General features: G+C 43.3%; 1 long non-coding RNA gene across 2 annotated transcripts in view; it reads right to left on the bottom strand.

Moving 5' to 3' along the window:
* Nucleotides 1-1800: 1800 nt before the first annotated feature.
* LOC129392777 (uncharacterized) overlaps nucleotides 1801-10260 on the bottom strand; it is a 9555-nt gene continuing 1095 nt past the window's right edge. Inside the window, exons 2-3 of one of the 2 annotated variants that reach the window (XR_008619322.1) lie at nucleotides 6185-6317; nucleotides 1801-1999 (exon numbers count right to left, since the gene is read on the bottom strand). This is a non-coding gene — a long non-coding RNA (uncharacterized lncRNA). Of the gene's footprint in view, nucleotides 2000-2520; nucleotides 2811-6184; nucleotides 6318-10260 lie in introns of those variants that run through there. The other variant, XR_008619323.1, reaches the window with a different exon arrangement.

Genomic DNA, 10260 nt, shown 5'->3' with positions numbered 1-10260 from the left:
GTCAGCGGCCATGGCTCACGGCCCCAGCCGCTCCGCGGCATGTGGGATCTTTCCGGACCGGGGCACGAACCCGTGTCCCCTGCATCGGCAGGAGGACTCTCAACCACTGCGCCACCAGGGAAGACCTAAATTTTTTTTTTTAAAGCCTTAGGACAAAGAGAATAGGAGAGAAGACAAGAAATTTCAAGATGTTTTGGGGAAGGCAGGAGAGTGATAAAAGATCTAGCAGAGCAGAAGAAAATAGAAACTAAAATGCTTGCAGAGGGGAGATTGGTGAGAATAGGGGGATTTCCCCCTAAACTCCTAAGAGGTCAAGGCTACAAGGTACAGTACAGGGAAGGTCTGGCTGAGAGTGAAGACAGGGGAATTAACGCAAAATCTGTAAGACCACCCCCATCCCCAAAATGTAGACTAAATTAATTTAAAGGGCTCCAGGAAGAGGAGAGGGCAAGGATGGAAGCATAGGACTGAACACAGGGGGATCAAATACTTGACAAACGGTTGGACCCTCAGCTTCCCCTTCTTCCCCATTCTTGTCTGCTCCCAGAACGCCTGTAACCAGGTTGTTACATCTTAGGTAGTATATTAGGGATTCTCCTCTGGGAAACCAAAAAACCCCAGAGAAAAACCCTTTATATGAGGACATTCGGGAGCTTGGTAAGAAAAAAATCATCTCCTCCCCCATCAGGCTAAGGAGCCACCTTCAGTGAACAAAGCCTGTTCCCACATGTAGTTTCCAGTGAGACTTTTAAAGCCTCATTTTAAAATATAAGCAGGGAACCAGTGCACACCAGACGTTTTTAGACACCTCAAGCTGTAAAGGAGAAAAGGCAAACAAAATGCAGGGGAAAAAAGAGAAAAAAGGATCTCTGAGGAACAGAGGAAACAGAAAAGAGACCAATAATTAAAAGTTTTAATTAACATCTCAGCTAGGTAAGGGAAGATCTTATAATCATACAATGAGATTAGGAAGCTCCAAAAAAGGAACAGAGAACAGGTAAAAGTCCTTGAAAATTGACCATATGATGGAGAAATAAAACAGTCCAAAGAATAATTGGAAGGGAAATCAAGAAAATCTTCCAGAAGGTAGAACAACAACAAAAAAGAGATGAAAAAGAGGAAAGAAAAGATATTTAAGGAACAAATCCAAATATCCCAAAGCTCCCTCCATCCCCTGAAGTACACCGGGAGAACACTGACCATGGCCTTTGGGGACAGGGACACTTGGATCTTTCTAGTCCTACTGAAAATGGGACCAGTCAGAGCTGTGGTGGCCTGTGCATCATAGTAGGGAGAGGGGCAGCAGTGACCAGAGATCCTAGAAGTCACCTTGAATTACGGAGATCACATTCTAAGCCTCATTTTAAAGATTATTATTTGAATATTATCAGTTTATTTTTTTATATAGGTACTACATTAAATATTCAAAAGGTTCAAAGTGAAAAGTCTCTTTCCCACTCCCATCCCCTAGCCCTCCAGTCCCCTAACTGGATCCCATATCTCCCAGTTTCCAGTAACATTTTCCTATAAGTCCACATTTTCTCCAAATACCACTGGGTTTGTATAAATAGTCTTGTTCAAGGTATCTTGAGCTTTCACAAACTCTCCCCTCAAAGTCCTTCCAGCTTCTGCCCACTGACCTGTTCCAAAGCACTTCCACATTTTTAGATATTTGTTATAGCAGCCCCCAAATCTGTATTAGTTATCTAACACTGCATAACAAATTAACCCAAAACTTAGCAGCTTAAAAAAAAAACAGTTAAATATTTATTAGTTCATGTACTTTCAGTGGGTCAGGAATTTGGGCACATCTTAGCTGCTGGTTCTGTCTCTGGGTCTTCTCATGAAGCCATAGTCAAATGTCAGCTGGGGCCGCAGTCATCTGAAAGCCTGACTGGAGCTGGAGGATCCTCTTCCAAGATGGGTCACTCCCATGGTTGTTGGCAAGAGGCCTCAGTTCTTCTCTACCTGGACCTCTCCATAGGGCAGCTTGAGTATCCTTATGACATGTCAATGAATTATCCAAGAGAGAAGAAGACAGAATCCACAATGTCTTATGCCATAGTCTTGGAAGTCACACACCATCATTTCTGTGATGTCCTATTTGTGTGACTAACAAGTCAGCCCAAAATAGCCCATACAGGATGTGACTACCAGAAGGCTAGAATCTGGGGGGGGATCTTGGAGCCTGACAATCATACCTTCCCCAGAAGCAAACAATGTCACTAGCCTCTTATATGTCCTTTCAGAGTTATTTTATTCAGAAACAAGCAATTATAAATACATGTGTCTTTGCTTCCCTTCTTTAAACAAATGGTAGAATACTACATATAGCATTCTGTACCTTGGTTTTCTCACTTAAAAATACATCATGGTGATCATTCCATACTATTATTTAATGCATGCCTACTTCTTTTTTTTTTATAAATGTATTTATTTTTATTTATTTTTGGCTGCACTGAATCTTTGTTGCTGAGCGCAGGTTTTCTCTAGTTGTTGCGAGGGGGGGCTACTCTTCATTGCGGTGCGCGGGCTTCTCATTGCGGTGGCTTCTCTTGTTGCGGAGCATGGGCTCTAGGCATGCGGGCTTTGGTAGCTGTGGCACTCGGGCTCAGCAGTTGTGGCTTGCGGGCTCTAGAGTGCAGGCTCAGTAGTTGTGGCGCACGGCCTTAGTTGCTCCGCAGCATGTGGGATCTTCCCGGACCAGGGTTCGAACCTGTGTCCCCTGCATTGGCAGGCGGATTCTTAACCACTACGCCACTAGGGAAGCCTGCAAGCTTACTTCTTTTTCACATCTGTATAGTGTCCCACTGTATAAATGAAGGATAATTAATTAAACCAGTCCACTATTGTGGGATGTATAAGCTAGTTGGAATCTTTTTTTTTTTTAAGAGCAGAACCTGGCTCACATACTTCTAGTCATACAACTTTAGTCAAGTTACTTAACCTCTTTGAACTTGAGTTCCGTCATCTGTAAAGCAGGAATTTAAAAAGTCCCTCCTTCACACCTCACAGGGTCATTGGAAGAATTAAATGAGATCAGTATGTAAAGCAAATAGCACAGAGTCTTCACTGGGCAGTGCTTGGTCGTGTGTGTTGTCTTCCTTTTTACTGTAATGAGCCCCCAGAGCCTGTCCCTGCCCTGGGGAAGTGCTTTCCTATTTCCAGTCCCACACACTGGTGTCTGGCTTCACCTCCTGGCTCAGCAACAGGAGGTTCAACTGGAAGAAAGGACTCCAGCATGCTCTCCAAGGGAGCCTGTAGGGGGCTCTCTGACTGCTTCTCACGCCCTTGTATTGTCACACATTTGCCACAGGGCCAGCCCCGCCTGTTTGCCTCTCCGACACTGACCTACCTGGCAAGGACTGCAGAGAAAAGTCAGGCCTGAGGCCTGGCACATCCTAGGGATGTTACCGCAGAGCAAACATGAGTTTGCTGGCTGGGTGGATCCCAGTCAACAGGGAGATAAACGGATTAAAGACCAACAGGTCAGAACTCCCTGCCATGGAAACAGGAAGAAGGAGGGCTGCTGTGTCTGTTTGGGGCTGGTTTATCACCTATCTATCTATCTATCTATCTATCTATCTATCTATCTATCATCTATCTATCTATCTACCTACCTATCTATCTATTTAATAAATAAAACAGCTTTAATGACATATTCATATGCCATGCAATTCACCCATTTGAAGTGTACAACTCAGTGGTTTTTACTATATGCAAGAATTGTGGGGAATTCCCTGGCGGTCCGGTGGTTAGGACTACGTGCTTTAACTTCTGAGGGCCTGTTTTCGATCCCTGGTCAGGGAACTAAGATCCTGCAAGCTTCGAAGCATGGCCAAAAAAAAAAAAAAAAGTGTTGTGCAACCATTGTAACAATGTCATCATCCCAAAAAGAAACACCATGCCCACCAGCAGTCACTCTCCCCTTCCTATCCCCACCCCTCCAGTCCCAGGCAACTGCTAATGTACTTCCCGTCTCTATGAATTTGCCTATTCTGAAAAATTTCATATAAATAGAATCCTATACTATGCAGTTTCATGATGTTTTCAAGGTTCATCCATATTGTAGCATGAATCACTGCTTTATTGCCAAATAATATTCCTTTCTATGCATGTACTACATTTTGTTTATCCGTTCATCAGTTGATGGGCTTTGGGGCTGTTTCTACTTTTTGGCTATTATGAATAATGCTGCTATGAACATTCATGTACAAGTTTTTGTGTGGACATATGTTTTCCTTTCTCTTGGATATATATCTAGGAGTGGAATTGCTGGTTCATATGGTAACTCTATGTTTAACTTTTGGAGGAATTCCAAACTATTTTCCAAAGTGGCTGTACCATTTTACATTCCCACCAATAGTATATGAGTGCTCCAATTTCTCCACAACCTCACCAACACTTGTTATTATCTGTTTTTTCTATTATAGCCCTCCTAGTGAGTATGAAATAGTATCTCATTGTAGTTTTGATTTGCATTTCCTTGATGAATAATAATGTTGAGCAGCTTTTCATGAGCTTATTAGCCATTTGTATATCTTTTTTGGAGAAATGTCTATTCAGAGCCTTTAACCACTTTTAATTGGGTATTTTTTTTAAATTGTAGATTGTAAGAGTTCTTTACATATTCTAGTGGGTGGGTGTCTTATTTTAATCTTTTTTTTTTAATCTTTTTGAAATTACTGTTTCCTCAGTCATATGCATACTTACACTACAGCAGTAACATGTTTGAATGAAGAACACAAATAGATGGGTTTATCAGGATGTTAAAGTGTTTGCAATCTGGTGCAACATTATGGGAGCCCTAGAGACCCCTGGAAGCCAGGAGATCCAAACAGCAACTTTAGAAGAATCTGTTCAATCGCAGTAAAGATATTTCCTTTGTGTGTTTCTGTGCCTTCCTTGAATGGAAGGAAACAGAACTGTTCTACTACCTCAAGTTCACATCCCCAAGGGGAAATGACTCTGCAGGCAACAGCAGAATAGAGGCTATGGGACATTCCACAGTGCAACGGACATCATGATCTAGAAAAGCTTTCATTATTTCAGGCCTTCTCATTTCATTTCAATAAACATTTAATGAGGATTTCTTATATGTCACAAATAGAGATACAAAGATGAATAAGTCATGGAGGGAGAAATGGACACAAACAAAAGATTTTTCAATACTGAGTGAACAGACATTGTCCAAAGCATGCTGGGAGTGTGGAGGAAGGGGCAATTCCCTTTGTCAAGAAAGGGTACTGGTGAGAAGGGAGATTGGGAATTATGGTAGCTTCACGGAGGAGATGGTGTTCAAGCTGGTCTTGAAGAGCGAGTATGAGCTTGTCAGGTGAACAAGGAGAGTTAACAGCATATGCAAGATCATAGAGGCATAACAGAGCATGGTGAACTCCTCCTGTGCCTTTATAATGAAGGGCTTTTGGATGAATCCATGAATTCCTATAGGGGAGTTTGATTCCTGCCCACCTTTAGGTTCAGAGTGGACGTGTTGAACAGAAGGATAGGGCTAGGGAAGAGAGTTCACCCCAATGCAGGATGGGGCTGTCTGAGAGTTCAGCCTGATTCCTTAGTTTTTAAGGTCCACGCTGGCTTGGACCCAGGCCATACACAAACTCTCAGATGGAGCATCATTCTACCTCCTGCGAAAAAGTCAGGGAGAGGCGCCTCTAACCGCAGAGAGGGGTGGGTATGGCACCATAAAGGGGATTGGTGAGTGTGGAAGGCAGGGGACTCAGAAGACACACTGTTTGCTCTACACCTGTTTGTCCTTACATCTAACCTAGTGTCTACAGACTTATAATGAGTAACTAAATCACTGACGTCTAAGCTGGACTCTTGGTGTAAAACAGGTGCTTTTCTTCAGTCTGAAGTGCCAAAACACATTCCATTGCCCCTGGACCCTTGTCCTCAGGAAGCTGGTAGGAGGCCAATCACAGTTTTCCAAGAAGTTCCAGGTGAGCTGCCAGCTGGTTGTGAATTTAGTCCCTGCTGCCCTTGTCTGGATTTGACCTGCTGCCCTAGGTGTGTGTTGCAGTGTGAGAGCCTGGTGTGTCGGTCAGGAAGTTTCCTGATGTAAGTCACTGAAAGCTCAACTCAAAATGGCTTCAACAATCATGAAAAGTATATTCACAGAACAAGAATTCTGGAAGTCAGGTGGTTTCAGAGTTGGTGAACTTACCAGTCAAATTGGGTCATCAAGGACTTAAGTTCTTTTGCCATTTCATCTTCAGTGTACTGGCCTGTCCCCTTCAATGTCATAGGTCAGCTCCCCTCATGGTCCTAAGATGGCTGCTGCAGCTCCATGCTTCACACTGCAGATATCAATGCCTAGCATTAGAAAACGTCTAATTCTCGCCATTCACCTCTCTTTAGGAGCAGAGTCCTCTTTTTTAGGACTTTCCCAAAAGTCCCCAGCAGACTTTCTCTCACATCTTAATGCCTATAATGACTTCACATACCCCTGCCTATCAATGACAGGCAAAGGGGGCAGACTGCTTAGAGTCTCTGACCAATCAGGATTCAGCCCCTGAGGAGGCCAGCCTCCCTTGAAGCTACCACCACTTAGATACCCAATTAAAGCTGAGGTCTGTTGGGTAAGCAATTAACAATGCTTTGCCACACACAGGTCTCTGGTGGGCATTGCACATACTTTATAGGCTTTTTGAGGAGGACAAACTCTTCCACTGGAGATTTTATCTGCATAAAGTAAATCTATTTTACTTCTACGAGTTCTGTTTTGTTCATTTTCAACAGCTCTTTCTCGTTCCTCAGACTTTTAAGTGTCCCATTTTGAATGTCCCAGCTCTGATAATGTCAATATCAGGTGTTTTTACAAGTCTGATTTTGCACTTGTGTCCTGCAGGCTACCATTTGTGATGCTTTGTTTCCTTATGTGTTTATTGATTTTTCTCAATTTTCTTCTAATTTATCTATAGAAATTCTTTGAGCCCAAACCTAAAAGTGGGTTCTTTCAGAAAGAATCTGTGCTTGTTTCTATTGGGCACTGGGGAACGCTGTCTGCCAAAGACCACTGTACAGGGACTTCCCTGGTGGCGCAGTGGTTAAGAATCCGCCTGCCAATGCGGGGGACACGGGTTCGAGCCCTAGTCCGGGAAGATCCCACATGCCGCGGAGCAACTAAGCCCGTGCGCCACAACTACTGAGCCTGCACTCTAGAGCCCACGAGCCACAACTACTGAGCCCGTGTGCCACAACTACCGAAGCCCGTGCGCCTAGAGCTCGTGCGCCACAACAAGAGAAGCCACTGCAATGAGAAGCCCACCCACCACAACGAAGAGTAGCCCCCGTTCCCCGCAACTAGAGAAAGTCCACGTGCAGCAACAAGGACCCAACACAGCCAAAAATAAATAAATTTTTTAAAAAAAGATGATTCTTTAAAGAAAAAAAGATCACTGTACATGCTCAGTTTGAGGTTTTAAAGTTCAGGCTGCATCCCTGGATGAGAACCAGCTTGGGCTTCAGATTTCTTGGGTGTGGGCTTAGGGAAGGAGTTCCCCACCGTTCTCAGTGCCAAGGTTTAAGACAGGCTATTTTCCTTGTAGACTGCTGGGGGCGGGGTGGCATTTTTAATTCATCTTTACCATGAGGGTGTGGACCTTTGGGACCCTGTATTTGTGAGGGGCTCCCTCACTGAAATCCTCACATTCTGCAGGCCCCAGAGCCTCGCTAGGTCATGAAGTCAGTCAAGTTCACGAGATCTGGCAAAGCCCTCAGGGTCAAAGCTGCCTTCAGTGCTCTTCTCTGCTCCTAGCCTGAGGATTTCTAGCTTTCTGGACAGTTCACAGATACTTTCCAAATGATACTGTTACTATTTCATTGTGGTAATTGACTGCTCAGTGGGAGGGTCAGTAGTTAGCTAGTCTGCCATGTTACCAGACACGCAAGCTATTTTTCTAATTCTAAACTCATATTCATCGGTTAAAAAAAACTGTGAAAGAAAGATTTAAGGTGAAGGAGCCCTTTGGAAAACTCAATTTTCTCTTTTTAAAAATGTGTATTTTTAACAGGCAATTGGTCCACATAGTACAACACTCAAAAGGTACCACAGGACATTTAGTCTATTTGGACATTAAAGTTTCCTTCCCACCATCCCCTTCCCCAGCAGCCCCTCATTTCCCTCATCTTCCAGAGACAGTCTGTACACATATAGAAATTACACATATTCTTCCCCTACTCCATCCCCTTTTTTAAAAAAAACACACCTGATGGCAGGTTATTTTTCACCTAACAGTATATCTTGGAAATTGTTCCCAACTACTACATAAAGAGCTTTTTCATCCTTTTGTATGGCTTCATAATATTCTGTTATATGGATAGTATAACCTACTTAAGCAGTCCTCTATTTTTGGACATTTAGGTTGTTCCCAGGCTTCTAAACAGTATGATAATGAATAACCTGGGGCATATATCATTTTATGCCGCATGAATATATCTGTAGGATAAATTCATGAAGGGGAATTGCTGAGTCAAAGGGCAGGTTGGTAATTTTGATAGAGATTACCATATCACCCTCCATAATGGTTGTAACAATTTGTACTTAATTCCAACATCAACATATAACATGTGCTATTGATCTTTGTCAAGCTGATAGGTTAAACACAGTATCTAATAAAGAAGAAACAAGCTTCTTGGCATCCTAGAGAAGTAACTAGTAGGCAGGAGGCCTGAGAAAATACTGTGACCCCTGTTGACCCAGAAAGCAACTCCATCAAATCAACTCCTGGGATCTCCAAATAGACAATAGACTGGATTAAAAATTGGAAGTATTGGGGACTTCCCTGGCAGTCCAGTGGTTAAGACTCCGTGCTTCCACTGCAGTGGGTGCACGTACAACCCCTGGTCAGGGGAACTAAGATCCTGCATGCCTCACAACGCAGCACATCCAAAGAAAAAAAGAAAGAAAAGGAAGTAGCAAAGAATCTTGGCAAAGAATTCTCTCTGACTTAGTCAGATAGAAGATTAAAAAAAAAAAATTCTAGTCTTCCTTCCTAAAACAAGTTCTGATAAAAACCCCTAAACATCCAAAGTCAACTAAGTACAGAAAGTTTAAGGCAAAAGAATTTCCCTGTGTCCTGCCAGGAAGAGGAATGTTTATAATCTCTGCACTGGCTAACATAGTTACCCAAAGAATTAGCTTCCTTTGTTTTAATTTCTATTAGGTGGGAGAGCATAAGGGATTGTCTAGACCACGGCTATCCCAGTAGAATTTTCTGTGATGCTGGAAATGTTTCATATCTAAGCCATCGATATGGAAGCCATTAGCCATGTCTGGCTATTGAGTCCTTGAAATGTGGCTGGTGTGACTGAGGCATTGAGTTTTTAATTTTATTAAATTTTGCTTAATTTAAATGTAAATAGCCACGTGTGGTTAGCGGCTACCATCTTGGACTACACAGTTCTGGGGAGACAAGTTCCGAGTTTTCTTTTGCTAAGAGAGATGCCCATTTTTACTGGGTCAGGATGCTCCAGACTGCAACATCTGGACATAAATGGGGTTGTCTTCTAAACTTTACTCCAGATTTCTCTTCTCTGCTCAGGGCCTACTTTCTCCTCAACTTGTTGAACTTCTAGCCCTTGTCCTCAGACTCTCCCCACATCATGCCTCTTCTGATCTGCTCCAACCCCTCCCAATTCAGGTTCATTTTCTTATCTCTCCATCTTCTTGTTCACCAGCCATCTTGGCTATGCCTAGAAGGCTTCCTCTTCAAAGCCAGTCATGCTCTGCGAGATATGTTCTTGAACAAAGACATTTCACTTCCTGTGAGAAATTATGTATTCAGCGCATAAAGGAATATTTTGTTCTCCGCAGCACACTACACTTCACCTTACTCAACAGCGTGGTTTTCTTTTCTTTTTTTTTTTTTTTTTTTTTTTTTTTGCGGTACGCGGGCCTCTCACTGTTGTGGCCTCTCCCGTTGCGGAGCGCAGGCTCCGGACGCGCAGGCTCGGCGGCCATGGCTCACGGGCCCAGCCGCTCCGCGGCATGTGGGATCTTCCTGGACCGGGGCACGAACCCGCGTCCCCTGCATCGGCAGGCGGACTCTCAGCCACTGCGCCACCAGGGAAGCCCACCAGCGTGGTTTTCCTCATGAGTGCTATGTTCCCTTCCCTTTATGATACAAGAGGTTTTCATGGTTCCCATGTTGGTTTTTTTTTTTTGTTTTTTTTTTAAATTTATTTATTTTATTTATTTATTTTTGGCTGTGTTGGGTCTTCATTGCTGTGTGCAGGCTT

Source organism: Physeter macrocephalus, chromosome 14 (assembly GCF_002837175.3).
Source record: "Physeter macrocephalus isolate SW-GA chromosome 14, ASM283717v5, whole genome shotgun sequence".
In the NCBI taxonomy this organism is placed as follows: domain Eukaryota; kingdom Metazoa; phylum Chordata; class Mammalia; order Artiodactyla; family Physeteridae; genus Physeter; species Physeter macrocephalus.
The sequence above is the reverse complement of the archived record's forward strand: the minus strand, read 5'-3'. Positions and strand labels throughout refer to the sequence as shown.